At 46.2% G+C, this 24,539-nt stretch overlaps 1 protein-coding gene across 1 annotated transcript in view; it reads left to right on the top strand.

Moving 5' to 3' along the window:
• Positions 1 to 24,539, top strand: part of ERFL (ETS repressor factor like) — a 342,909-nt gene that overhangs the window by 229,540 nt on the left and 88,830 nt on the right. The gene's annotated exons all lie outside the window — the stretch shown is intronic.

Genomic DNA, 24,539 nt, shown 5'->3' with positions numbered 1-24,539 from the left:
TCTGTGGGACACACACACACATACACACACACACACACACAAAAGATCACAAGAACAAGATTAGCTCTCAAAAGAGCTGTTGAGGGGTGCTTTTTTAGCAATAAGAATCAGCAAGGAGCAAGCTAAGAAGCCTAAGCTTTCCCAATAGGTCTCTGCACAGCAGCTCTCCCTTCTCTAATTACTGCAGGCACACGAGTGAGTCCAATGCCTGACGCTGCCTGCCTTTTATAAGGGGGGGGGTGGGGCTCCAGGAGGCAGTGTAGCCTTATTGGCTACAATGTGCCTCCTGACTGTGATGTAGAGGGTTAAAGTTGACCCTAATGATGCACTATGGGAGCGAATCGAACTTCCGGAAAAGTTCTCGGTTCTCCGCGAACGCGAACCACCGAAGTTCGCCGGGAACCGTTCGCCGGCGAACCGTTCGGGCCATCTCTATTGTAGAGTACAAAAATCATCCGACTCTTCAATTTATTAAACATCCAACTCCACGTACCAAAAATTACTCCAACTCCTCGACACCAACTCCACAGCCCTGGTTACTTATATCACAATCGATTTTTTTCGCCAAGCACGCCTGGATTGGGCCCATAATTGTTCTTGGCACACATAGAATATAAAGCAGAAAGAGGACACAAAATCAGGTGGGCGTAGTAGCAGCATTGGTGAAACGTACCAGTTTAACAGTAGTGGCATCTGTGGTACAACAAAGCAGAAAAAAATGGTTAACAGTAACAGCTGCCGGGAAGAAGTAGCAATGGCTGTAGCTCAAAGTAGGAGGAGGACCGAAACAGATTTACAATAATAACAGCATTGAAACATAGCAAATAGAAACATGTTAACAGTAACAGCCACCTGGTAGCAGCAGCAATGGCTGGGGCCTAGGAGAAATAGAATGGAGAAAAAGCACTGAAGGTGTGAGGGCGTGGAGTGAGTTTAAGAGATGGACAGCTCTGGGGAAAAAAGTGTTCCTAATCTTAGCGGTCTTGGTGGAGAGGACTTGGAGTCTGGTGGGAGCCGCCTGAAGTAACAGAAACTGAGAGGTCATTGGCAATCCTTGTTGCTCTGGAGCGCACTCCGGAGTGGTGAAGGAAGTTGGGAGGGGGGAGGGACTTCCGAATTATCCTCTTGGCCGATTTCATGATAGTCTGAAGTTTGTATCTGTTGCTGGCTGTAGATCCGGCATACCAGACCAGGATGGAGGAGAACAGATTCTATGATGGTGGAGTAGAAGAGCTTGCTGAACTTCTTAAAGAGAATCTGTATTGTTAAAATCGCACAAAAGTAAACATAATAGTGCGTTAGGGGACATCTCCTATTACCCTCTGTCACAATTTCGCCGCTCCCCGCCGCATTAAAAGTAGTCAAAAACAGTTTTAAAAAGTTTGTTTATAAACAAACAAAATGGCCACCAAAACAGGAAGTAGATTGATGTACAATATGTCCACACATAGAAAATACATCCATACACAAGCAGGCTGTATACAGCTTTCCTTTTGAATCTCAAAAGATCTTTTGAATCCTTTTGAATCTCAAAAGGTGTGTTTACCTTCTGTCCCCTTCTTCTCTCATGCACTGAACATTACAGGCTTCCTGCAGACAGCTCTGCCTGTGTTTGTAATTCCTCAGTATGTGTCAGCCAGCTACTTTCACAGCCTAACAGAGGAGGATTTTTATCCAGCACTCTTCTATCACTGATAAGATAGCAGAGAAGCTGCTGGCTTACCGTATATACTCGCAAGCAAGCCGACCCGCATGTAAGCCGACCCCCCCACTTTTACCCCAAAAAACAGGAAAAAATGATTGACCCTCATGTAAGCCGGGGGTAGGAAACGCTGGCCGCGTGATCCCCCCAGTATGTCCCAGTATAGCTAGTATAGTGCCCAGTATAGGTAGGTAGTGCTCAGTATAGCAAGTAAAATGCCCCAGTATAGCTAGTATAGTGCTCAGTATAGCTAGTATAGTGCTCAGTATAGGTAGGTAGTACTCAGTATAGCTAGTAAAATGCCCCAGTATAGCTAGTATAGTGCCCCCAGTATAGCTAGTATAGTGCCCCCAGTATAGCTAGTATAGTGCCCCCAGTATAGCTAGTATAGTGCCCCCAGTATAGCTAGTATAGTGCCCCCAGTATAGCTAGTATAGTGCCCCCAGTATAGCTAGTATAGTGCCCCCAGTATAGCTAGTATAGTGCCCCCAGTATAGCTAGTATAGTGCCCCCAGTATAGCTAGTATAGTGCCCCCAGTATAGCTAGTATAGTGCCCCCAGTATAGCTAGTATAGTGCCCCCAGTATAGCTAGTATAGTGCCCCCAGTATAGCTAGTATAGTGCCCCATTATAGCTAGTATAGTGCCCCAGTATAGCTAGCATAGTGCCCAGTATAGCTAGTATAATGCCCCCAGTATAGCTAGTATAGTGCCCCCAGTATAGCTAGTATAGTGCCCCCAGTATAGCTAGTATAGTGCCCCCAGTATAGCTAGTATAGTGCCCCCAGTATAGCTAGTATAGTGCCCCCAGTATAGCTAGTATAGTGCCCCCAGTATAGCTAGTATAGTGCCCCATTATAGCTAGCATAATGCCCCAGTATGGGTGGGTAGGTGCTGTCCCTCCTCGCTCCCCCTGCGGCCGCCGCTGCTGCTATTACCTCAGGCGGCGCCGCTTCCTCTATCCCCGTCCTCCTCCGGTAGTAACTCATTCACAGCAGCGCGCCTCTCGCTGCTGTGATGACGAGGAAACCATAGAGAGCGGCTTCCTGTAGCGTGATGCCGTTACTATGGGAACCGCTCTCTATGGTTTCCTGCGTCATCACAGCAGCGGGGGGCGCGCTGCTGTGAATGAGTTACCGGAGGAGGACGGGGATAGAGGCAGCGGCGCCGCCTAAGGTAATAGCAGCGGTGGCCGCGGGGGGAGCGGGGAGGGACAGCACCTATCCACCCACCCACCCACACATGACTCGCAAGCAAGCCGAGCCCCCCAACTTTTGGCCCACTTTTGGGGGGTCAAAAATTCGGCTTGCTTGCGAGTATATACGGTATGTAAATAAAAAACACACTGGAGTGTACAAAGAGGAACAGACCAGCACGGAAGAGTTGGCAGCCTTCCAGACACAGGCCGACAAGTCTGACAGGGGAAAGATACATTGATTTATTACAGAGACCGTGATAGTACAAAGTGCTGCAGTGAGCCAGAACAGATTAGAATAGGTTTAGGAACTTGTAGGATGGTAGAAAAAACGTTGTAATTTTTGTTACAGAGTCACTTTAAGTTGGAGGAAAAAGAATAGTCTCAGTGATAGGTTACTAGTAGGGATGGTCAATGAGATGCAAAGCATTCCGAGTTCATAAAGGATTATGCATACTTACTATGACAATTTATGCAGCTTCAGATTAGGTGGATTTGTTGGTGAAAGGCCATCGCCAACAGGCTTCATGAATAAGAAGAACCTTAAGATGGCGTGGCTAATTTATGAAAACAGTTGCAAGGATACATGGACAAAAGATGAAGCGATTTCTCTGAGCAACCAATCAGAATCCATGTTACACTAGCTGATTGGTTGTTCTGAGCAACTGTTCATTTTTGTACTAATGAACCAGCCCTGGAGAACATACAAACCAAACAATGTACAAAACAATTGGCCCTCATTCAATTTTTCTCCTAGGTGATATCCTAGGCGCTCAGTGTTGATGATACTGGCAGATGCTGTTTACTCCTATCTGTTATTGCCTGATGAAGCGGGTTTTTCAGTGGCGTAGCTAAGGAGCTGTGGGCCCCAATGCAAGTTTTACAATGGGGCCCCCCCAAGCACTCTATACATAACAATTGATACGGCGCACCAAAACCTGCCAAGAACAATCACAATGTCAGAGGTGCAAGAAGGGGATGGGGAACAGTTTGTTAATGATTACCACTATTCAAAGTATCTATAGAAGTGATTATTAAGAGCACAGGACCAATAGAGAGCTAATTTTGCAGTTAAGGGAGGGCCCTTCGGGGCCCCTCTGGCCCAAGGGCCCCGATGCGGTCGCAACCTCTGCAACCCCTATTGCTACGCCCCTGGGGTTTTTACCCCACGAAACGCGTTGCACTTTATTTGGAGTATCCAATAACATTGTTTTGACTGAAAATCCACATTTTTATGTTCTGCTTGGAGGAGGCAAGTCCACCACTGCCTCCTCTAATACCAAGATGGGTTTTTAAGTTCTTTTAGTGTTTTTTATCCTGTTGGCGTCTCTGTTATCCTATTATCTATGCCGTTAATAAAATTCCTTTTAAGCCCCCAGCAAGCAAGAAAATACTTTTTGTTACTTTATCAATTGCAGAATGCTGAAAAGTTATTTTAAATAGAATATGAAAAAATCTCCTTGGAGAAAACTCGGGAGAAGAAGTAATTTATTAAATTAAAAATTAAATTAAGGCCCTTGTGTTAAAGCAGAATGGAACCCAGCATTTCTTCTTTGCTCTAAAAAGATATTTACAGCCCATTATATACAACCAGCATATTTTTTTTTACTAGAACAGCATTCAAAGGGTTACACACAGGACTTAAAAAGTTCATTGCAGAGAAATCTGGATGCATCCCAAGTGGAGATAATGTTATCTTGTGTTTACTTAATTGTATCAAGTGAGGAATGTGACACATTCTCTGACTGTGGAGAAGCTGCTGGACACAGACAGAGACTCAAAGCATTTCTGCCTTCAATACATAATGAATAAAACCAGTTATGAATAAAATGCAAAGTCAGCTCTCAAAGCAAAAAACTATACTTTGGGAACTTGTCATTTCTAAATGAATAATAATACTTATGCACAAATGCAAATATGATAACTGTATGGCATATAAAAAGTAGGAAAACATGTTTTTATTGAATATTATGTCAGGGTTTTATACCGCTTTAAGAGAAAACTATTGCTTACCTCCTAACTCATTATACTTGCGTAATGCTACCGGCAGACCGTTCCTAAGCTTTTGGTTGCTCTGATATCCTTTGTGCGGAAAAAATCTTTTGAGTGTATTGCCCACAGGCCATCATATACTATAAAACAGCTTTATGGCTTACACGTTTACATTTGGTAAGAACATCAAATCTAATGAAAATCTATGAAAAAGGAGGCCTGTCTCTACTGATGTTTGATCATCCTATCAATCGAAACGTTCAATGAGAATCGCGATGGGTGGGAGTGGTGCGTGATCAATGGCTTCACTAGCTTTGTACTGTATTGGGCTGTATAAAGTTAGCAACAGGAGTGATGCCATCAATTTCAAATCAGATACATGCTAAGATGTGATGAGAACTAATGTCCGGTGGTGCAAGGTGGCAAGCAGGTAAACAATCACTATCAGATAAAGATTGATCGTTTTATTGATGTAAAAGTATTTGTCAGGCTTCATGTAATACTTCACCCCTAAAACTAAAGGAAGCCATACATCTAGCGACTTGGTGGCCGATCGACCATCCGATTATTCGATAATTATTATCGAATTGGATGAAAATCTGTGCCGCCAAGTGCATGCCCGATCGATGATGCGACCAATTTTGGGCCGAGCATGTCGATTGCACATGCTGTAAGATGTCGGCTGTCGTGGTTAATCAGGTGCTAAGGAGGGAACGGCGAGCAATATCGGGACGAGCGGCGAATGTGACAAAACCCCCGGCGCTGCTCCCCCAGTGTATAAACATATGTATATATGTATGTGTGCATTTATACATTACCAGTCCTGTGTTGCAGTGCCCATCTATCTTCTAAATCCACCGCCCTTCCATTAGCGGTATGTATGGCGCTGGCGCATAGTACGCAAGTGACATCACACACGCGCCATTCCGGCGGCATGTATAGAGCTATTAGAAGAGCGGTGGGTTCGGAAGATGGACTGGCACCGCAACACAGGAAAGGTAATGTATAATTGCACACATACATACACATTTATACACAGCGGCGGATGTGGCGGATTCAACCAATTACTGAGAGATTTCATGCTGAAATTGATCGGGAATTGGTCTGCAGTGTATGGACAGCTGACAGAGCTCTCTCTAATAAGATTTCATCAGAGAGAGATTTGTCTCTTGGTGAAATCTGCCCATTATTATCGCTAGATGTATGTCTATCTTATCTGAACACGTTCATCCTTCCTGACCTTGGCCCTTATTCAATTCACTTTTTCTCCAAATTTTTCTCCTAGGTGATAATGTCACATCTTATCAATAAAATGCCTTTTAAGCCACCAGCAAGCAGGAAATACTCAGAATAATGCTGGCAGTACTTTTTCACCTGCTTTTTGGTACTTTTTCGATGTAAGTTATTTTAAACAGGACATGAAAAATGATCTCTCTTAGGGAAAAAAATGAATTGAATAAGGCGCTACTATGGCTTTAATTCTTAATTAGTTATGCAGTTGGGTAAAAGGGTGGATTAAAATACAGCAGTCACTGTTTATCTTTTGTTTTTCAGCATTCACCAATTTTTTTCCGCATTCGGGACCCGATGTCTAATACTAGTCTAACGGGAAATGGGACCCCTGGTGTGATAGCAGATCCCCCCCCCTCCCCTGCTGGCCACCTGTCTTCTTTAGCAAGATTAGATTGGGAATGGTGGTCAGAAAATATGTCAACCAGGCCCCTGGACACCCACCAGGCCTAAAGCTACGTACACACATGCAACAACGATCGTTCGTTGTGAACGACGAACGAACTTTTAATTGATAAAAGAACGACTTAAGTAAAGTTAGTCTTTAAAAGTGTGTAACAATCTGATCGTTAGAACGAACGTTACATCACGTAAAGCAACTATTGCGCTTGTGCATAAAAATGAAAAGTTCCATGGAGAAATAGCGAAATGCGCATCTCAAGCCTAGTACGAACGAACGTTTTCCAACGATGTACTACTTTTGCAAACAATCGTCGTTGAAAAAAATCCGCCAAGCTAACGATCGTTTCAAACGACTATAGTCGCATGTGTGTACGCACCTTTAGGGTTCTGCCTAAGTTGCCTTGTGGATGATTTGGCCCTTTACTATACACCTAATACAAGCACTAATCCTGACCAACCCTCCAACAAACCTTCTTACCCATAAGGAAAATACTTATTCTAGCATGTTGGATAAAAGGCCATGCATCAACCTTGTACTGATAGGTGTAAACCACACTGTACATGCAGTGTTCTCCTCAGGCTCTTTTAGCCGGGTGCTCCACCCGGCTAGTTTTGGTCACCACCCGGGTGTCATCGGCTCACCTCCTCCTATGCTGTAAGCAGAATTGCGCACAGAAGCAGCCAGCCCTGCATTCCCTCATCTCACCCCACTTGGCTACTTTTTCATGCCACCCGGCTGGAAAAAAATTCTGGGGAGAACACTGACATGTATGTGCAAAATTGCAGATTAGAGAACATACTGACCAGAAAGTGATCATTTTGTAGCCGTTGGTCAGTTGAAGCAATCTTACTGCAATCCTTGATTTATATATATGTGGGGGAATTCCTGCTTGTATATAAAGGCATTGAGGCATAGAAGTGTGCAAAGCATGAATTGTCTATGATGTTCATTTAGATAGTAAGATCTCTTCTGCTCTTGGGTAAAGTAGCTAAGTATTTATGAAGAAGCCTGCAATTTCGTTGATCAGGTGATTTTTAAAAGACACCTGCAGTGAGAGGGATATGGAGGCTGCCATATTTATTTCCTTTCTACCAATACCAGTTGCCTGGCAGCCCTGCTGATCTTTCAGGCATCAGTAGTGCACAAATCACACACCTGAAAAAAGCATGTGACTAATTCAGTCAGAAACCAATCAGAAACCACTGATCTGCTGCATGCTTGTTCAAGGTCTATGGCTAAATGTATTAGGGCTTGTTTCCACTGTAGCGGTGCGGAATCGCCTGGATTCCACCGCTGAAGAAATCGCATGCGGCTGCGTTTCCGCATGCAGATTTGCATGCGATTTTGCATGGCAAGGAGCCATGCGAATTTAACCATGTCACTGCCTGTGTTAAGTTCCATTAACTTTATCGCGGGGAAATCCGCATGACAAAGCCGCATGCGATTTCCCTATTGAATACATTAGCGGCGATTCGCCTGCATTCCTGCCGCACGCGAATCTGCACGACCCTGTCGTGCAGATTTTCCCCGCACCGAAAAACGCCGCCGCACACGTGGAAACAGCCCCATCCACTAACATTAAGTATGCGAATCCGCATGCAGTGCCCGCATGCGGATTCGCTATAGTGGGAACGAGCCCTTAGAGGCAGAGGATCAGCAGGACTGTTTACCAGGCAATATGCATTGTGTAAAAGGAAATAAATATGGCAGCCTCCATATACCTCTCACTTCAGGTGTGCCTGAAGACTGATTTGCCATGATCACTTCTGGCTTTCTCCTACTTAGGGAAAAGAAGCAATGCATGATTGTGATCAGCAAATCAGAGGCTTGCAAATCTGTCACCTGATCAAACCGATCACATGCTTTTCTACGGGTTCTGAATACTACAGGAATCCTACAACTGAGCCATTTGCCTGTAACTGCTATATATTTAAGTCTGTAGTTTGTACCCCTTGTTATTTATTGTAGAGTTCTGTGTAAGTTGCTTTTATCGCTTAAAGGACCACTATCGCAAAAAATTGTAAAATTTAAAGTGAACCAGAGACGAAGCACCCTCATGTATTTTACCATATATATCAGCGGGAACATTAGAGGAAACACCTACCCTGCTCTCTGTTTTATTTTTAACTGTTCAGCTTGCTTCTAATCAGCCCTGATAAAATCCCCGACTGAGCATTCAGTCTGGCTTTGCTATAATGACTCAGCTATAATGATTCCTGAGCAGAGCCACAAGGGGGCAGGCTTAGGCTTGAAAATACACCAGAGAACACAGACTCAGGTATAATAATAATTCCTGAGCAAAGCCAGACTGAATGCTCAGTTGGGGATTTTATCATGGCTGATAAAGAGGCAAGCTGAACAGTTGAAAATGAAACAGAGAGCAGGGTAGGTATTTTCTCTAATGTCCCCACTGATATATATGGTAAAATACATGAGGGTGCTTCGTCTCTGGTTTACTTTAAAATGCGTGTAAACATATACATATTTTTCTTCCAGAGTAAAATGAGCCATAAATTACTTTTCTCCTATGCTGCTGTCACTTACAGTAGGTAATAGAAATCTGACAGAACTGACAGGTTTTGGACTAGTCCATCTCTTCCTGGGGTATTCTCAGTCAGGGTCTTATTATTTATAAAGACATTCCCTGAAAAGTATTTATACAATGATGCTGGCCTGCTTCTCTATTCACTGCACACTTTTTTTTTTTGGCAGATTGACAGAGCAACTGTTACTCACTTAGGCCTGGAACCCACTGAAATCAGCAAACTCAAAACGCAACCGCTAGCGTTTTGTCTGAGCGGTTTGCAAGCGGATTCATGCGCGTTTTTGGTCATGTTTTGCAACATTGTATTTTTTTGCCCAGCGGGTGTGTAGCGTTTTGCGTTTTACGTTTTTATCCTGATTGGTCCTGTGAATTATTTTTAATTTTGTTACAGTGTGCTGAACCGCAAAACGCTAGCAAAACCGCTCAGTTTAGGTTTTGCTGAGCGTTTCTGCTAGCGTTTCAATACTTTACATTGAAACGCTAACGCTCCCAAAATGCTGCAGGTCCTGCGTTTGCGTTTCTGGGAAACGCAAACGCTCCTGTGGAAGTTGCCCCATCCATTAACATTAGCCCAGCGTTTTGGCAAACTGCTAGCGTATCGCAGTGCTGCCAAAACGCTGCCAAAAGCGCTCCTGTGGGTTCCAGCCCTAAATGCTTTTGAAAATAAACAAAACCCTGATAATCCCCCATGAGGAAATGGGCTCGTCCAAAACCTGTCAGTTCTTTCAGATTTTTACTACCTACTGTAAGTGATAGGAACATAGGAGAAAAGTAATGTATGGCTCATATTACTCTGGAAGAAACATACTTCTTATTTGTATGTGTTTACATATATTTTACATTTTACGATTTTCACGATAGCGATCCTTTAAATAAAAAAAAAAATATGATAAATATGGTATTAGTCATGTGGGTTAAACGTTAAATAGCTATCCCTTTAATGTGTATGGAGGAGTAGCGAATTGTAGCGTGACCAAAAATGAGCATCCGCTAAATAGCTTTGCGCCCTCTATTGGTGGGTGGCTATTTAGCAGGCAACCATTTTTTGGTGCTTGGAGGAGGAGGGTTATTAGTTCCCTGGGGGGCAGGGGGGGGGGGGGGAAGGGGGAGGGTTATTAGTTCCCTGAGGGGGAGGGTTATTAGTTGCCCACCAAGGGAGGCTTCTGTGTGAGAATAGGGAGAGGTTAGGTAATAGTGAAATATCGTCATATATTGCCAATATTTCACTATATCAATCGGGTTGTAGAATACTGGTAAATTTACCGATATTCTACTAGCACTATAAATGCTCCCTTAACTATATTTTTTCTTATTATGCCCGCGACCAAATTAGCGTGCAGCGTTTTCAGATGTATGCATTTATGGCTAGCTTACACAGTTAGGCCACTAAACCGATTGCAACCCTTTTTTCTCCAATATAACCACTTTACATTTGCGCACACAGACTGCTGATCTCCGGTCATTCGCAGATATGTTCAACCGCGTCAGGCGCCTTTATCGCTCGCCAGTCATCCTTCTTCTACGCCACGCTCTCCGATTCTTGCTTGCGTTAACGTTTTCAAATTGTGCCGGCGTGCTCGCCCGAAAACATGAAAGTGGAGCTGTAAAGAGATTAAAATTAATATAAAAGACACATTTCTTGAGGGAACGACGCAGAGGTAAAGGAGATGGAAGGAGTTAGAGGAAAATGATGGAAGGAGTGAGAAGAGGTACAGAGCTGGAGGAGAACGGCAGGTAAACGAAGATAGGTGATTGGGCGCAGACAGGGTTAGGTGCCTCTAGCTTAAACTGCAGCAAGTGGAGAGAAAATCAATATGTGGATAGGAGCAGCTGAGAAGGAATGTATCTTGTCAAAATAATGTATTACCCTCATCCCGTCTGATCGATGCTCGGAATTAGCAGAGCTGCAGCTTTAATATTTACCTCCGCGCAACACTTCCAATCTAAATTTTAATTGATTTCGACACCACCGGGGTGGGAGTGAGAGAGAGGGAGATGGAGGCCTGGAAAGGAGGGACTTGTGCTCCAGAGGCCAGCAACCACAGGGCACAGTGCATGCCGGAGTAGAGGAAAGATATAGCGGCCTATTTCACAAAGCGGTGCAATGGGTATTGATGAGGTCCAGGAGGCAGTAACCCGTAGCAACCAATCAGAAATCAGCTGACTCGCTCAGATTAGCAGAAGAGATAGATGACAGGAAGAGTGCAGTGCTAGGAACAGATAAGATACAAGCTCCCAGGCCTGTGATAGAGGGGAAAAAACACACATATCACCCATGTGGAGGGGAGTGATTAGAATACATTTTTTTTGTAACTAACCTTAAGGGCCCATTCACACTGGGGTGATTAGCGGCTGTATACCGCTAATCACAGAATCGCCAGGGCGTCGCTAGTGTTTTTTAAACCGCTAGTTTAGGGCCCTTTTCCACTATAGCATTTGCAATTGCTAAATCGCAAAATCGCAAACCGCTAGGGATTTTCAAATCGCTACGGTTTGCTTTTTAACATAGGAATCGCGGTAGGTAATTTTCACTACCGCGATTCATTTTTTACTTGATCGCGAATGTGCGGCGGAGCGATTATTGACGCAATTTTGCTATGCAGTGCAAACGTCGGGAAATCGGCGCAAAATGTACTTTTGCTGAATCACAATCGCTAGCATTCAGCACGAACGCTAGCGATTGCTAGTGGAAAAGGGGCCAATGTAGACTATATGGCAGTGATCTCATTGCCACGATCGCTGGTGATTCGTGTTTAACGCAAAAGCAGTGTATTCAGCGCTTTTCTTTGCAATTTTTGAGCGATCGCAATGTAAAAAAAGAGCTAATTGCAGTCGCTCAAAAAAACGTGAAAATGCACAGTGACAAATAAGTGTTTAACGTGAAAAAAATCACTGCGACAAAACACTAGCGCAAATCGCTAGGGTTTTGTGACCCCCAGTGTGAATGGGCCCTTGGGCTGCTTCACACTATGAGCGTTTGGAGCTTTTGTTTAATCGCTAGCATTTCTTAAAGCGCGGTAAAAGCACTTGTGTAATGAAATCCTATGTGAGTGTTCTGATATGAGAGATGAGCTTTCTTCCCAATCGCAAAAATGCGGGTCCTGCACCATATTCTGGGCGATTGCGCTTCAATGCAAAGTATAGGAAAAATTGCTAAGCGCTTTAAAAGCGATTTGGACAGCGATTTTGTGAGCATTTTTTATGCAAATTTGCTTTAAAAAACATTCAGTTCCGGGTCTTAGAGCGCACTACCTGTTTGCCTGCACACACACAATCGCAAAACAAAAATGGATACAAAATCGCTTGCCAAAAAAACGCAAATCCCCCCAAAAACACCAGTAATTGCTTCACAAAATTGGCCACAAAAGGGGGATTTGTAGTGTGAACCAGGCCTTCTGTGCGTTGTTACTCGCGAACGACAGCACTATGCCTTCACTTTTAGCCTTGATGAATGAGCACGGATAGCAAGAACAGAGGGGCTGTCCAATAAGCGGCATTTACAACTGATTATTTAGTCTCATAGTACAGAGAGAGTGTGCCAGGCAGACAGGGCAATGCCACCCACTGACAAATACACCGGCGTTTACTATACAGATTTAGATGTGTCTGTGGTACGCCTGAAAAAGCTCCCCACAGCAGGAGGGCTCTGGTGTCTCTCCTCCTTGCCAGCGATCGTAGAGTCATAGAGATAAAAGTATTGATATGATGATTAAAGTGGACCTGAACTCAGAACTCCCCCTCTGCTCTAAAAAATAAGCAACAGCGTAATAACCTTTAAAGAAAAACATTTTTGTTACAGCTGATACAAATTCTGCAATACATCTGCAGTGTGTCTACTTCCTGCTTTCATGGAAGCAGACATAGGGGTAACAATCTCTGTTTACAAATGAACTGCTCTGCCGAGGCAGCCAGCCGACAGTCGTATTTAGTCACAGATGAGGGTGAATTGAACAGGCTAAACTCTCAATACATACAGGGTGATTTCTCTCTGTTTTCCTTCTGTCCGTAATTCTGCCATGATCTGTTGGGTGTACAACATGTTTGGGGGGCACTGCGATTTACATGTTAATACCGCTGCTATTGCGGTCAGCAAAACACTATTTTTGGATCAGATCGCAGCTAGCATAAAAGACTGACTATTCCTTAGATGGAGTCCACAATCTACTGCCCCTACCACACATCAGGGGTAAGCTAGTCTACCAGCTTTTATGTATTTTGTAGGAAAATACAAACTCCATGCACACTAAAGCCTCGTACACACTTGAGATTACTGTCGCCAGGCAGAGATTGGGACGTGACGTTTGTGGCTGCAGCAGTACAGACACAAAGCTAGCCTGTGGGCTAGTGACTTGTTTCGTCACTATGGAGAAAGCCAGGCAGATTCGACCAAGAGCCGAATCTCTCTGTAAGCAAATCTGATCTGTCAGCTGCCCACACACTGCAGGCCGATTCCCGATTAATTTCAGCATGAAATTGGGAATCGGCTGAGCCTGCCGCTGTTTTCCTAATGTATAAATATGTGTTCTTTTATACATTACCTGTCCCGTGTCTCGGTGCCCGTCAGTCTTCTGAATCCCCTGCTGTTCCATACACTCCGCCGGTGGGTCGTGTGATGTCACATACACGCCGGCGTGCTATACGCTGGAGGCGAATATGGGAATAATGGAATAGCGGGGATTCTGAAGACGGATGGTACCGTGACACAGAACAGTTAATGTATAAATGCCCACATACACGCCGGTGTGCTATACGCTGGAGGTGAGTATGGGGATAATGGAATAGAGGACATTCTGAAGACGGAGGGTACCGTGACACAGAACAGGTAATGTATAAATGCCCACATACACGCCGGTGGGCTATGCGCTGGAGGTGAGTATGGGGTTAATGGAATAGCGGGGATTCTGAAGACGGATGGTACCGTGACACAGGACAGGTAATGTATAAATGCCCACATACACTCCGGCGGGCTATACGCTGGAGGTGAGTATGGGGATAATGGAATAGCGGGGATTCTGAAGACGGATGGTACCGTGACCCAGGACAGGTAATGTATAAATGCCCACATACACTCCGGCGGGCTATACGCTGGAGGTGAGTATGGGGATAATGGAATAGCGGGGATTCTGAAGACGGATGGTACCGTGACCCAGGACAGGTAATGTATAAATGCCCACATACACTCCGGCGGGCTATACGCTGGAGGTGAGTATGGGGATAATGGAATAGAGGGGATTCTGAAGACGGATGGTACCGTGACCCAGGACAGGTAATGTATAAATGCCCACATACACGCCGGCGGGCTATACGCTGGAGGTGAGTATGGGGATAATGGAATAGCGGGGATTCTGAAGACGGATGGTACCGTGACACAGGACAGGTAATGTATAAATGCCCACATACACGCCGGTGTGCTATACGCTGGAGGTGAGTATGGGGATAATGGAATAGCGGGGATTCTGAAGACGGATGGTACCGTGACACAGGACAGGTAATGTATAAATGCCCACATACACGCCGGCGGGCTATACGCTGGAGGTGAGTATGGGGTTAATGGAATAGCGGGGATTCTGAAGACGGATGGTACCGTGACACAGGACAGGTAATGTATAAATGCCCACATACACACCGGCGGGCTATACGCTGGAGGTGAGTATGGGGATAATGGAATAGCGGGGATTCTGAAGACGGATGGTACCGTGACCCAGGACAGGTAATGTATAAATGCCCACATACATGCCGGCGTGCTATACGCTGGAGGTGAGTATGGGGATAATGGAATAGAGGGGATTCTGAAGACGGATGGTACCGTGACCCAGGACAGGTAATGTATAAATGCCCACATACACGCCGGCGGGCTATACGCTGGAGGTGAGTATGGGGATAATGGAATAGTGGGGATTCTGAAGACGGATGGTACCGTGACACAGGACAGGTAATGTATAAATGCCCACATACACGCCGGTGTGCTATACGCTGGAGGTGAGTATGGGGATAATGGAATAGCGGGGATTCTGAAGACGGATGGTACCGTGACACAGGACAGGTAATGTATAAATGCCCACATACACGCCGGCGGGCTATACGTAGTGTTGGGCGAACAGTGTTCGCCACTGTTCGGGTTCTGCAGAACATCACCCTGTTCGGGTGATGTTCGAGTTCGGCCGAACACCTGACGGTGCTCGGCCAAACCGTTCGGCCATATGGCCGAACTAAGAGCGCATGGCCGAACGTTCCCCGAACGTTCGGCTAGCGCTGTGATTGGCCGAACGGGTCACGTGGTTCGGACCCGAACGCGCTCTGATTGGCCGAACTGTCACGTGGTTCGGGTAAATAAATACCCGAACCACGTCATATCTCCGCCATTTGTCTGTGGGTTTAGCTTTGGGTAGGCAGGCAGGGTAGTTCGCGCTCCAGCCACGCTAGCCAGGGTCCCCCCCAGTCATTGTGTGTCGCTGCTGGGAATAGTAGTACACCGCTCGCTCAGCATTCTGTTTACTGCCACTCTGTGTACCTCGCTCAGCCACACTATATAGCATTCTGTTTACTGCCACTCTGTGTCTGCTGGGAATAGTAGTACACCGCTTGCTCAGCCACACTATATAGCATTCTGTTTACTGCCACTCTGTGTACCTCGCTCAGCCACACTATATAGCATTCTGTTTACTGCCACTCTGTGTCTGCTGGGAATAGTGGTACACCGCTCGCTCAGCCACACTATATAGCATTCTGTTCACTGTTCTGTGTCTGCTTGGAATAGTGGTACACCGCTCGTTCAGCCACACTATATAGCATTCTGTGTACTGTTCTGTGTCTGCTGGGAACAGTAGTACACCGCTCGTTCAGCCACACTATATAGCATTCTGTGTACTGTTCTGTGTCTGCTGGGAACAGTAGTACACCGCTCGCTCAGCCACACTATATAGCATTCTGTTCACTGTTCTGTGTCTGCTGGGAATAGTGGTACACCGCTCGCTCAGCCACACTATATAGCATTCTGTTCACTGTTCTGTGTCTGCTGGGAATAGTGGTACACCGCTCGCTCAGCCACACTATATAGCATTCTGTTTACTGTTCTGTGTCTGCTGGGAACAGTAGTACACCGCTCGCTCAGCCAGAGTATATAGCATTGTGTTTACTGCCACTCTGTGTACACCGCTCAGCCAGACTATATACCATTGTTTACTGACACTCTGTGTACACCACTCAGCCACACTATATACCATTGTTTACTGACACTCTGTGTACACCGCTCAGCCAGACTATATACCATTGTTTACTGCCACTCTGATTCTGCTGGGAACAGTAGTACACCGCTCGCTCAGCCAGACTATATACCATTGTTTACTGACACTCTGTGTACACCGCTCAGCCAGACTATATACCATTGTTTACTGCCACTCTGATTCTGCTGGGAACAGTAGTACACCGCTCGCTCAGCCAGACTATATACCATTGTTTACTGACACTCTGTGTACACCGCTCAGCCAGACTATATACCATTGTTTACTGCCACTCTGATTCTGCTGGGAACAGTAGTACACCGCTCGCTCAGCCAGACTATATACCATTGTTTACTGACACTATATAGCAGACTATATAGCATTGTGTGTACACCGCTCAGCCAGACTATATACCATTGTTTACTGACACTCTGTGTACACCGCTCAGCCAGACTATATACCATTGTTTACTGCCACTCTGATTCTGCTGGGAACAGTAGTACACCGCTCGCTCAGCCAGACTATATAGCATTGTGTTTACTGCCACTCTGTGTACACCGCTCAGCCACACTATATAGCATTGCGTACTCTGCCAGTCAGTGTGTATATTGCTGGGATCAGTAATACTCCACTCACCGTCAACCACTATATGAGCTCAACATGAGTTCCCCAGAGACCTCCGCTGTGAGCAGCACTCCCAACAACAGCAACAGCCAACGCCCCACGCAAGCTATAACATCCACCCCAGCAGCCAGTGGTCAGCAGCAGCCCTCCCCGGAGGAGAACGTTGTGTCCATCAGTCCGTCGCCAGAGCGATTAATGAGGGCTGCCATTGAGGAGATGATGGGGCCTGATGTGGAGGAGGAGGTCTGGCTCAGGCCAGCATCCCAAGTTAATGTTGAGGACGATGAGGGGTCTGTGTCTGGGGATGTTGGGGTGGCAGAGGTGGTGGGTGGGTCAGACTCAGGAGAAGAGTTGTATGATGAGGATGATGATCGGGACCATCTGTATGTGCCTCAGAGTCCGACCCCGGAAAACATGTTGTATCGTGTGTTTAGGTACTAAAATCTGCGTTCCCTCCCAGTAGTGTTGGGCGAACAGTGTTTGCCACTGTTTGGGTTCTGCAGAACATCACCCTGTTCGGGGTGACTATATAGCAGACTATATAGCATTGTGTTTAATGCCACTCTGTGTACACGGCTCAGCCACACTATATAGCATTGTGTTTACTTCCACTCTGTGTCTGCTGGGAACAGTAGTACACCGCTCACCCGCCACTGTATAGCATTGTGCTCTGTGTCACTGCTGACAATAGTGGTACACCGCTCACCCACCACTGTATAGCATTTCTGTACTGCCACTGTACTGCTGCCAGTCAGCGTGTACTTTAAGGATAAGTGAAATGAGGAAGAAATCCGGTGAAAGAGGGAGGGGCAAGGGAAGAGGTGTTTCCCCTGACGGTTCACGTACAGGCCACAGGGGAGCACCCAAGAAAACCCACTCAATACTGCCCATGTTGTCCAGGACAACAACCCTCACAGATCCAAAAGAACAGGACCAGATAATTACTTGGATGACCTCTCAAGCGTCCAGCAGTGGGTTAAGCAGCACCAGCACATCACGCACGAGGTCCGAGTCCTCAGCCAGTTAAAGTCTGGGCTTTCTTTGAAGACTGCACTGAGGATGTTACCATGGCGATTTGCAAGGTGTGCAAGACCCGCCTGAGCAGGGGGAAAAGTATTAACAACCTCTCCACCACCAGCATGAGCCGCCACATTCTATCCAAACATCCCACTCTGTGGGCAAACGCGGCAGGACAGGGTACCACCAGCAACACTGCCTCCCTTGGGTTCACCAGACTCACCACCAGACCCGCCTCAGCAGCAGCAGTAGCCCAGCCATTGCGTGGTTCACAACATTCACAAACATCAGACGATGCTGACACTGTCACTTTCCGGACTAGTGCTCTTGAGGTCTCCCAGTGTTCATCAAACACAACAACCAACAGCCCTTCGGTGTGCAGCGCTACGGTTGAGTTGTCTGTTTCTGAGATGTTTGAGCACAAGAGGAAATTGCCAGCAAATGACCCCCGGGCCGTGGCAGTAACAGCCAGCCAGCATAGCCAAGCTTCTGGCCTGCGAAATGCTGCCATATCGAGTGGTGGAGACAAACAGCTTCAAGGGCATGATGTCAGTGGCCATCCCACGTTACGTGGTTCCCAGCCGCTACCACTTTGCGCGCTCTGCAGTGCCTGAGTTGCATGAGCACGTGGTCAGCTAAATAACCCGAAGCTTGAAGAATGCCGTTGCCTGCAAGGTTCACCTCACCACTGACACCTGGACGAGTGCGTTCGGCCAGGGTCGATACATCTCCCTTACCGCGCACTGGGTGAACCTTGTGGAGCCTGGCAGCGATTCCTCACCTGCTACGGCGCGGGTGTTGCCCACGCCGCAAACAGCTGGATAACAACAGCAGCACCTACCTCTCTGACTCCTTCTCCTCCAACGCATCTCAAAGCTGTACCTCATCCGGAAATGCTAACCCAGCACCAGCAGCAGTAGGATCGTGGAAGCAGTGCAGCACAGCTGTTGGCATGCGTCAGCAAGCGTTGCTGAAGCTGATCTGCCTTGGGGATAAGCAGCACACAGGGGAGGAAATTTGGAGGGGAATAAAGGAACAGACGGATTTGTGGCTGGCACCGCTGGACCTGAAACCGGGCATGAAGCTAGACACCTGGCACGAACTGGCAATGTACGCAATAGAGGTGCTGGCTTGCCCGGCAGCCAGCGTTATGTCGGAACGCTGTTTCAGTGCTGCCGGAGGCATCATCACAGATCGGCGTATCCGCCTCTCCACAGAAAATGCAGACCGTCTGACTCAAATTAAAATGAATCAATCCTGGATTGGAAACGACTACGCAACACTCCTGGACCCCAACCAAGTAACATGACCGATGAACATCTGGGATGGTTTAGCGTTTCCGGTCCCTGTTTATTGAACCTCTCATCTGTATTACATTTATGACTGCATGGCGGCAAAAAGCATTGCTGCTATATCCACACGCTTTTTGTCCTCATGCAAGGCCTGGGTTGTTGTGTCTCACAAAGCGTGGCCTTCTCCTCCTGCGCCTCCTCCTGTTCCATCACGTGTGCTGCTGCTGCTGCTGGGTTACCGTTGCCGCGTGGTCCCTGTTTATTGAACCTCTTATCTTTATTACATTTATGACTACATGGCGGTACAAAGCATGCTATCCGCACGCTTTTTGTCCTCATGCAAGGCCTGGGTTGTTGTGTCTCACAAAGCGTGGCCTTCTCCTCCTGCGCCTCCTCCTGTTCCATCACGTGTGCTGCTGCTGCTGCTGCTGCTGGGTTAGCGTTGCCGCGTGGTCCCTGTTTATTGAACCTCTTATCTTTATTACATTTATGACTACATGGCGGTACAAAGCATGCTATCCGCACGCTTTTTGTCCTCATGCAAGGCCTGGGTTGTTGTGTCTCACAAAGCGTGGCCTTCTCCTCCTGCGCCTCCTCCTGTTCCATCACGTGTGCTGCTGCTGGGTTAGCGTTGCCGCGTGGTCCCTGTTTATTGAACCACTTATCTTTATTACATTTATGACTGCATGGTGGTACAAAGCATGCTATCCGCACGCTTCTTGTCCTCATGCAAGGCCTGGGTTGTTGTGTCTCAAAGCGTGGCCTTCTCCTCCTGCGCCACCCTCCTCCTGTTCCATCACGTGTGCTGCTGCTGGGTTAGCATTACCGGTCCCTTTTCCTGGAACCTCTTATATGTATTACATTTATGACTGCATGCCGACAAAAAGCATGTTACCTGTGCAAAGAAAACAGACATTTCCCGCATTTAAAAGACAGTTTTCCCTTTGAAACTTTAAAATCGATTTTCTCAAAAACTATAAGCTCTTTTTGCTAAATTTTTTTTTCCTCTTGTACCCACTCCCAAGGTGCACATACCCTGTAAATTTGGGGTATGTAGCATATAAGGAGGCTTTACAAAGCACAAAAGTTCGGGTCCCCATTGACTTCCATTATGTTCGGAGTTCGGGTCGAACACCCGAACATCGCGGCCATGTTCGGCCTGTTCGGCCCGAACCCGAACATCTAGATGTTCGCCCAACACTAGCTATACGCTGGAGGTGAGTATGGGGTTAATGGAATAGCGGGGATTCTGAAGACGGATGGTACCGTGACACAGGACAGGTAATGTATAAATGCCCACATACACGCCGGCGGGCTATACGCTGGAGGTGAGTATGGGGATAATGGAATAGCGGGGATTCTGAAGACGGATGGTACCGTGACACAGGACAGGTAATGTATAAATGCCCACATACACGCCGGCGGGCTATACGCTGGAGGTGAGTATGGGGATAATGGAATAGCGGGGATTCTGAAGACGGATGGTACCGTGACACAGGACAGGTAATGTATAAATGCCCACATACACTCCGGCGGGCTATACGCTGGAGCTGAGTATGGGGATAATGGAATAGCGGGGATTCTGAAGACGGATGGTACCGTGACACAGGACAGGTAATGTATAAATCCCCACATACACGCCGGCGTGCTATACGCTGGAGGTGAGTATGGGGATAATGGAATAGCGGGGATTCTGAAGACGGAGGGTACCGTGACACAGGACAGGTAATGTATAAATGCCCACATACACGCCGGCGTACTATGCGCTGGAGGTGAGTATGGGGATAATGGAATAGCGAGGATTCTGAAGACGGATGGTACCATGACACAGGACAGGTAATGTATAAATGCCCACATACACGCCGGCGGGCTATACGCTGGAGGTGAGTATGGGGATAATGGAATAGTGGGGATTCTGAAGACGGATGGTACCGTGACCCAGGACAGGTAATGTATAAATGCCCACATACACGCCGGCGGGCTATGCGCTGGAGGTGAGTATGGGGATAATGGAATAGAGGGGACTCTGAAGACGGATGGTACCGTGACACAAGACAGGTAATGTATAAATGCCCACATACACGCCGGCGTGCTATGCGCTGGAGGTGAGTATGGGGATAATGGAATAGAGGGGACTCTGAAGACGGATGGTACTGGGACACAGGACAGGTAATGTATAAATGCCCACATACACGCCGGCGGGCTATACGCTGGAGCTGAGTATGGGGATAATGGAATAGCGGGGATTCTGAAGACGGATGGTACCGTGACACAGGACAGGTAATGTATAAATGCCCACATACACGCCGGCGGGCTATGCGCTGGAGGTGAGTATGGGGATAATGGAATAGCGGGGATTCTGAAGACGGATGGTACCGTGACACAGGACAGGTAATGTATAAATGCCCACATACACGCACATTTATACATTAGGGGAACAGCGCCGGGGGGTTTTCTCGCTCGTCTGATTTCACTCGCCATTACCGCCATACACCCGATCAACCACGACGACCCAACATATTGCAGCATGTCCGACCGATATACTCGACTAATTTCAGCCCTAAATTGGTCGCATTGTCGATTGGGTATGCTCTTGGCGTTTTCTTCCGATTATAATAATCAAATTGGATGGTCGATCGGCCGCAGAGTTGTCTGATGTATTCTGAATTTAAAGAGGAACTCCAGTGAAAATAATGTAATAATAAAAGTGCTTAATTTTTACAATAATTATGTATAAATGATTTAGTCAGTGTTTGTCCATTGTGGAATCTTTCCTCTTCCTGATTTAGATTCTGACATTTATCACATGGTGACATTTTTACTGCTGGCAGGTGATGTCAGTGGATAGAGATGCTGCTTGCTTTTTTTTGGCATTTGGAAACAGCTGTTATTTCCCACAATGCAACAAGGCTCCCACAGTGTGATGTCAGAACCATGGTCCTGACATCACACTGTGGGAGGTGTTTCACCACAAAATCAGCCATACAGAGCCCCCTGATGATCCGTTTGAGAAAAGTAAAAGATTTCACATGGAAAAGGGGGTATCAGCTACTGATTGGGATGAAGTTCAATTCTTGGTTACGGTTTCTCTGTAAGCAACAGAGAACTTTGTCACACACACTCACACACACACACACACACACACACACTTATCATTGTTATAGATAGTACTTCCAAACCCTGCTCATCACATCACTTGTATGCAGTCCTTTAACCTCTCCGGGAACAAATGCGTCTTTTTAGCCTGGCGCGATAGTTAGTCCCCTTAGTAAATGGCTTACTTTGTTTCTGCAAAGCCGTCTGTGCGGACGAACCCTTAGATCTGCTTAGCCAGGCAAGAAAAAATGAAATGGAATTAGCTGGAGAGGCAGTGTGAGCGCAGTGCAGGTGTTTGATGGTGAGCTATGTAACACTGCAACTGGGAGGTTGGAGTCCTGGAGTCAGAGCGATTGAAGCACGGGAACAGATACGGGGTGCACGAGATGATACAGAAAAGTAGCTGGGGGGCTCCTGACCTGGCATCGCTACGTGTGAGAGTCAGCCTGCTGTGCTGCATAAGGCGCCACACCGAGATCAGGAACCTCAAGCTGAGCGCGTACATACTGTGTGAATGTATGTATCTGTGGCTTCTACATACTGTGCAGGTGTTTTTTTTTCTTTTTAGTATTTCGCCTGTGGCACGCGAATAGCACAGACGTATGTGTTTTGTGATTGTAACGCGCACCTTGTAAGGATCTGGCTAATAAACAGTAGACTTGTACAACTGTTATCAAACATTAACCGTTACTTCCGCGATGACATAAATCTGTCTTTGTAGAGTTAACCTAGTTTCTATTTAAATCTCTATCGCTAATCTGTTATCGACTCGGATTTAAGAGACAATTAAAAGGAGACTATAGGCACTTTAAAAAAGCTGTCTTTTAGCCAGGTGATGTATTTATTCAGAAAACATTAAATGCTTTTTTTTTTTTAATTGTGCCAGTTACATTATTTATTTATTTATTTTCATATCAGCTTAAAGTAAACCTGAGGTGAAAATAAACTAATGAGCTAAACAATTATATTTATCCTCCTACTCCTAAAAATTACTTTTTAACCACTTCGGTACCAGCAGCCTCTGCCCTCTTAAGGACCAGAGGCTCCCAGTGTACAGTAAAACGCCTCTTCCCGACGAATTGGCGGAAAAATCCGCCGCTCCCGACAGTGATGACAGGGCCAGGAGCCAATAAAAATGGCTCCTGACCTGCTCACAGAGCTCTGCCGTCATAGAGACGGCAGGACAAGCGAATAGCGGCGGGGACAGAGCGGCGAGATCGGCGGTAACAGCAGGGACGCGCTGTGAATGCGACGTAGTCTACGTCCAGTCAGGGCCGCAGCACCATCTGCTGGACGTAGATTCATACTGCGTCAGTCCGGGAAAGGTTAAAATATCCCAGGGTTTTCTTTTACATTTAAACATTTACAAAATAGGTTGAATGTTTTACTGTCTCTAATCAGTGGCAGCCTATTAAGTGTCCCAGAGTTAGAAAGCGGTCAACAGTTTATTTATTTTATCTCCCCCTGCTCTCAGAAGTTGTATTCTGCCAGGAAAACGTTTATGGCTGTAATTTGATTATCAGTGACATTTACTATTTTCCTGACAAGGTACCGACAAGACACTTCGATGCCTAGAAATTAACTCTTTCAGGCAGCAAAATAAAGCCTGATTATTGATGTTTTGTACTGTACATATACATGGTTATCTCATCATGTCACATATCATCTCAGGTACACTTTAAAAAGTCTTCACAGAGAAGAAGTCAGCTTTGTCCACGCTTGATACTCCAAAGTGTGTATGATTGTCCGCTGAAACCCGCCGACTGGCTGTCTGTTGGTGAATGAGATGCAAATCGTTCCGAGTTGATGCAAGATTATTCAAATATGATATGCAAATGTATGCAGCTTGAAAACGGACCAGTGAATCACACCTAGATGGAATTTGATTGGTCCGCGTTTAAGCTGTATAAAATCCATTCCCAATCACTGTGGTTAATACTCACTTGGTTCCATTTTTGCTTCTCCTCTCCAACCCCTCTGCAAGCAGAAATAAACGTGCTGCTCGGCAGATAGCCAAACAGTTTATTTGTGTGGTGAAAGGTCACCCAAGACAATTAACAATTATCATTTTAGGCAACCCTTATTGCTATTATGGATGAGACTTGAATGGGGTTGTAACCACTCAAAAAAAAATTGCCAAGAAATAATTAGTGCCCCAAAATAT

Source organism: Hyperolius riggenbachi, chromosome 6 (assembly GCF_040937935.1).
Source record: "Hyperolius riggenbachi isolate aHypRig1 chromosome 6, aHypRig1.pri, whole genome shotgun sequence".
Classification (NCBI taxonomy): domain Eukaryota; kingdom Metazoa; phylum Chordata; class Amphibia; order Anura; family Hyperoliidae; genus Hyperolius; species Hyperolius riggenbachi.
Note: the sequence above shows the minus strand (reverse complement) of the source record. Positions and strands in the feature narration are given on the sequence as shown.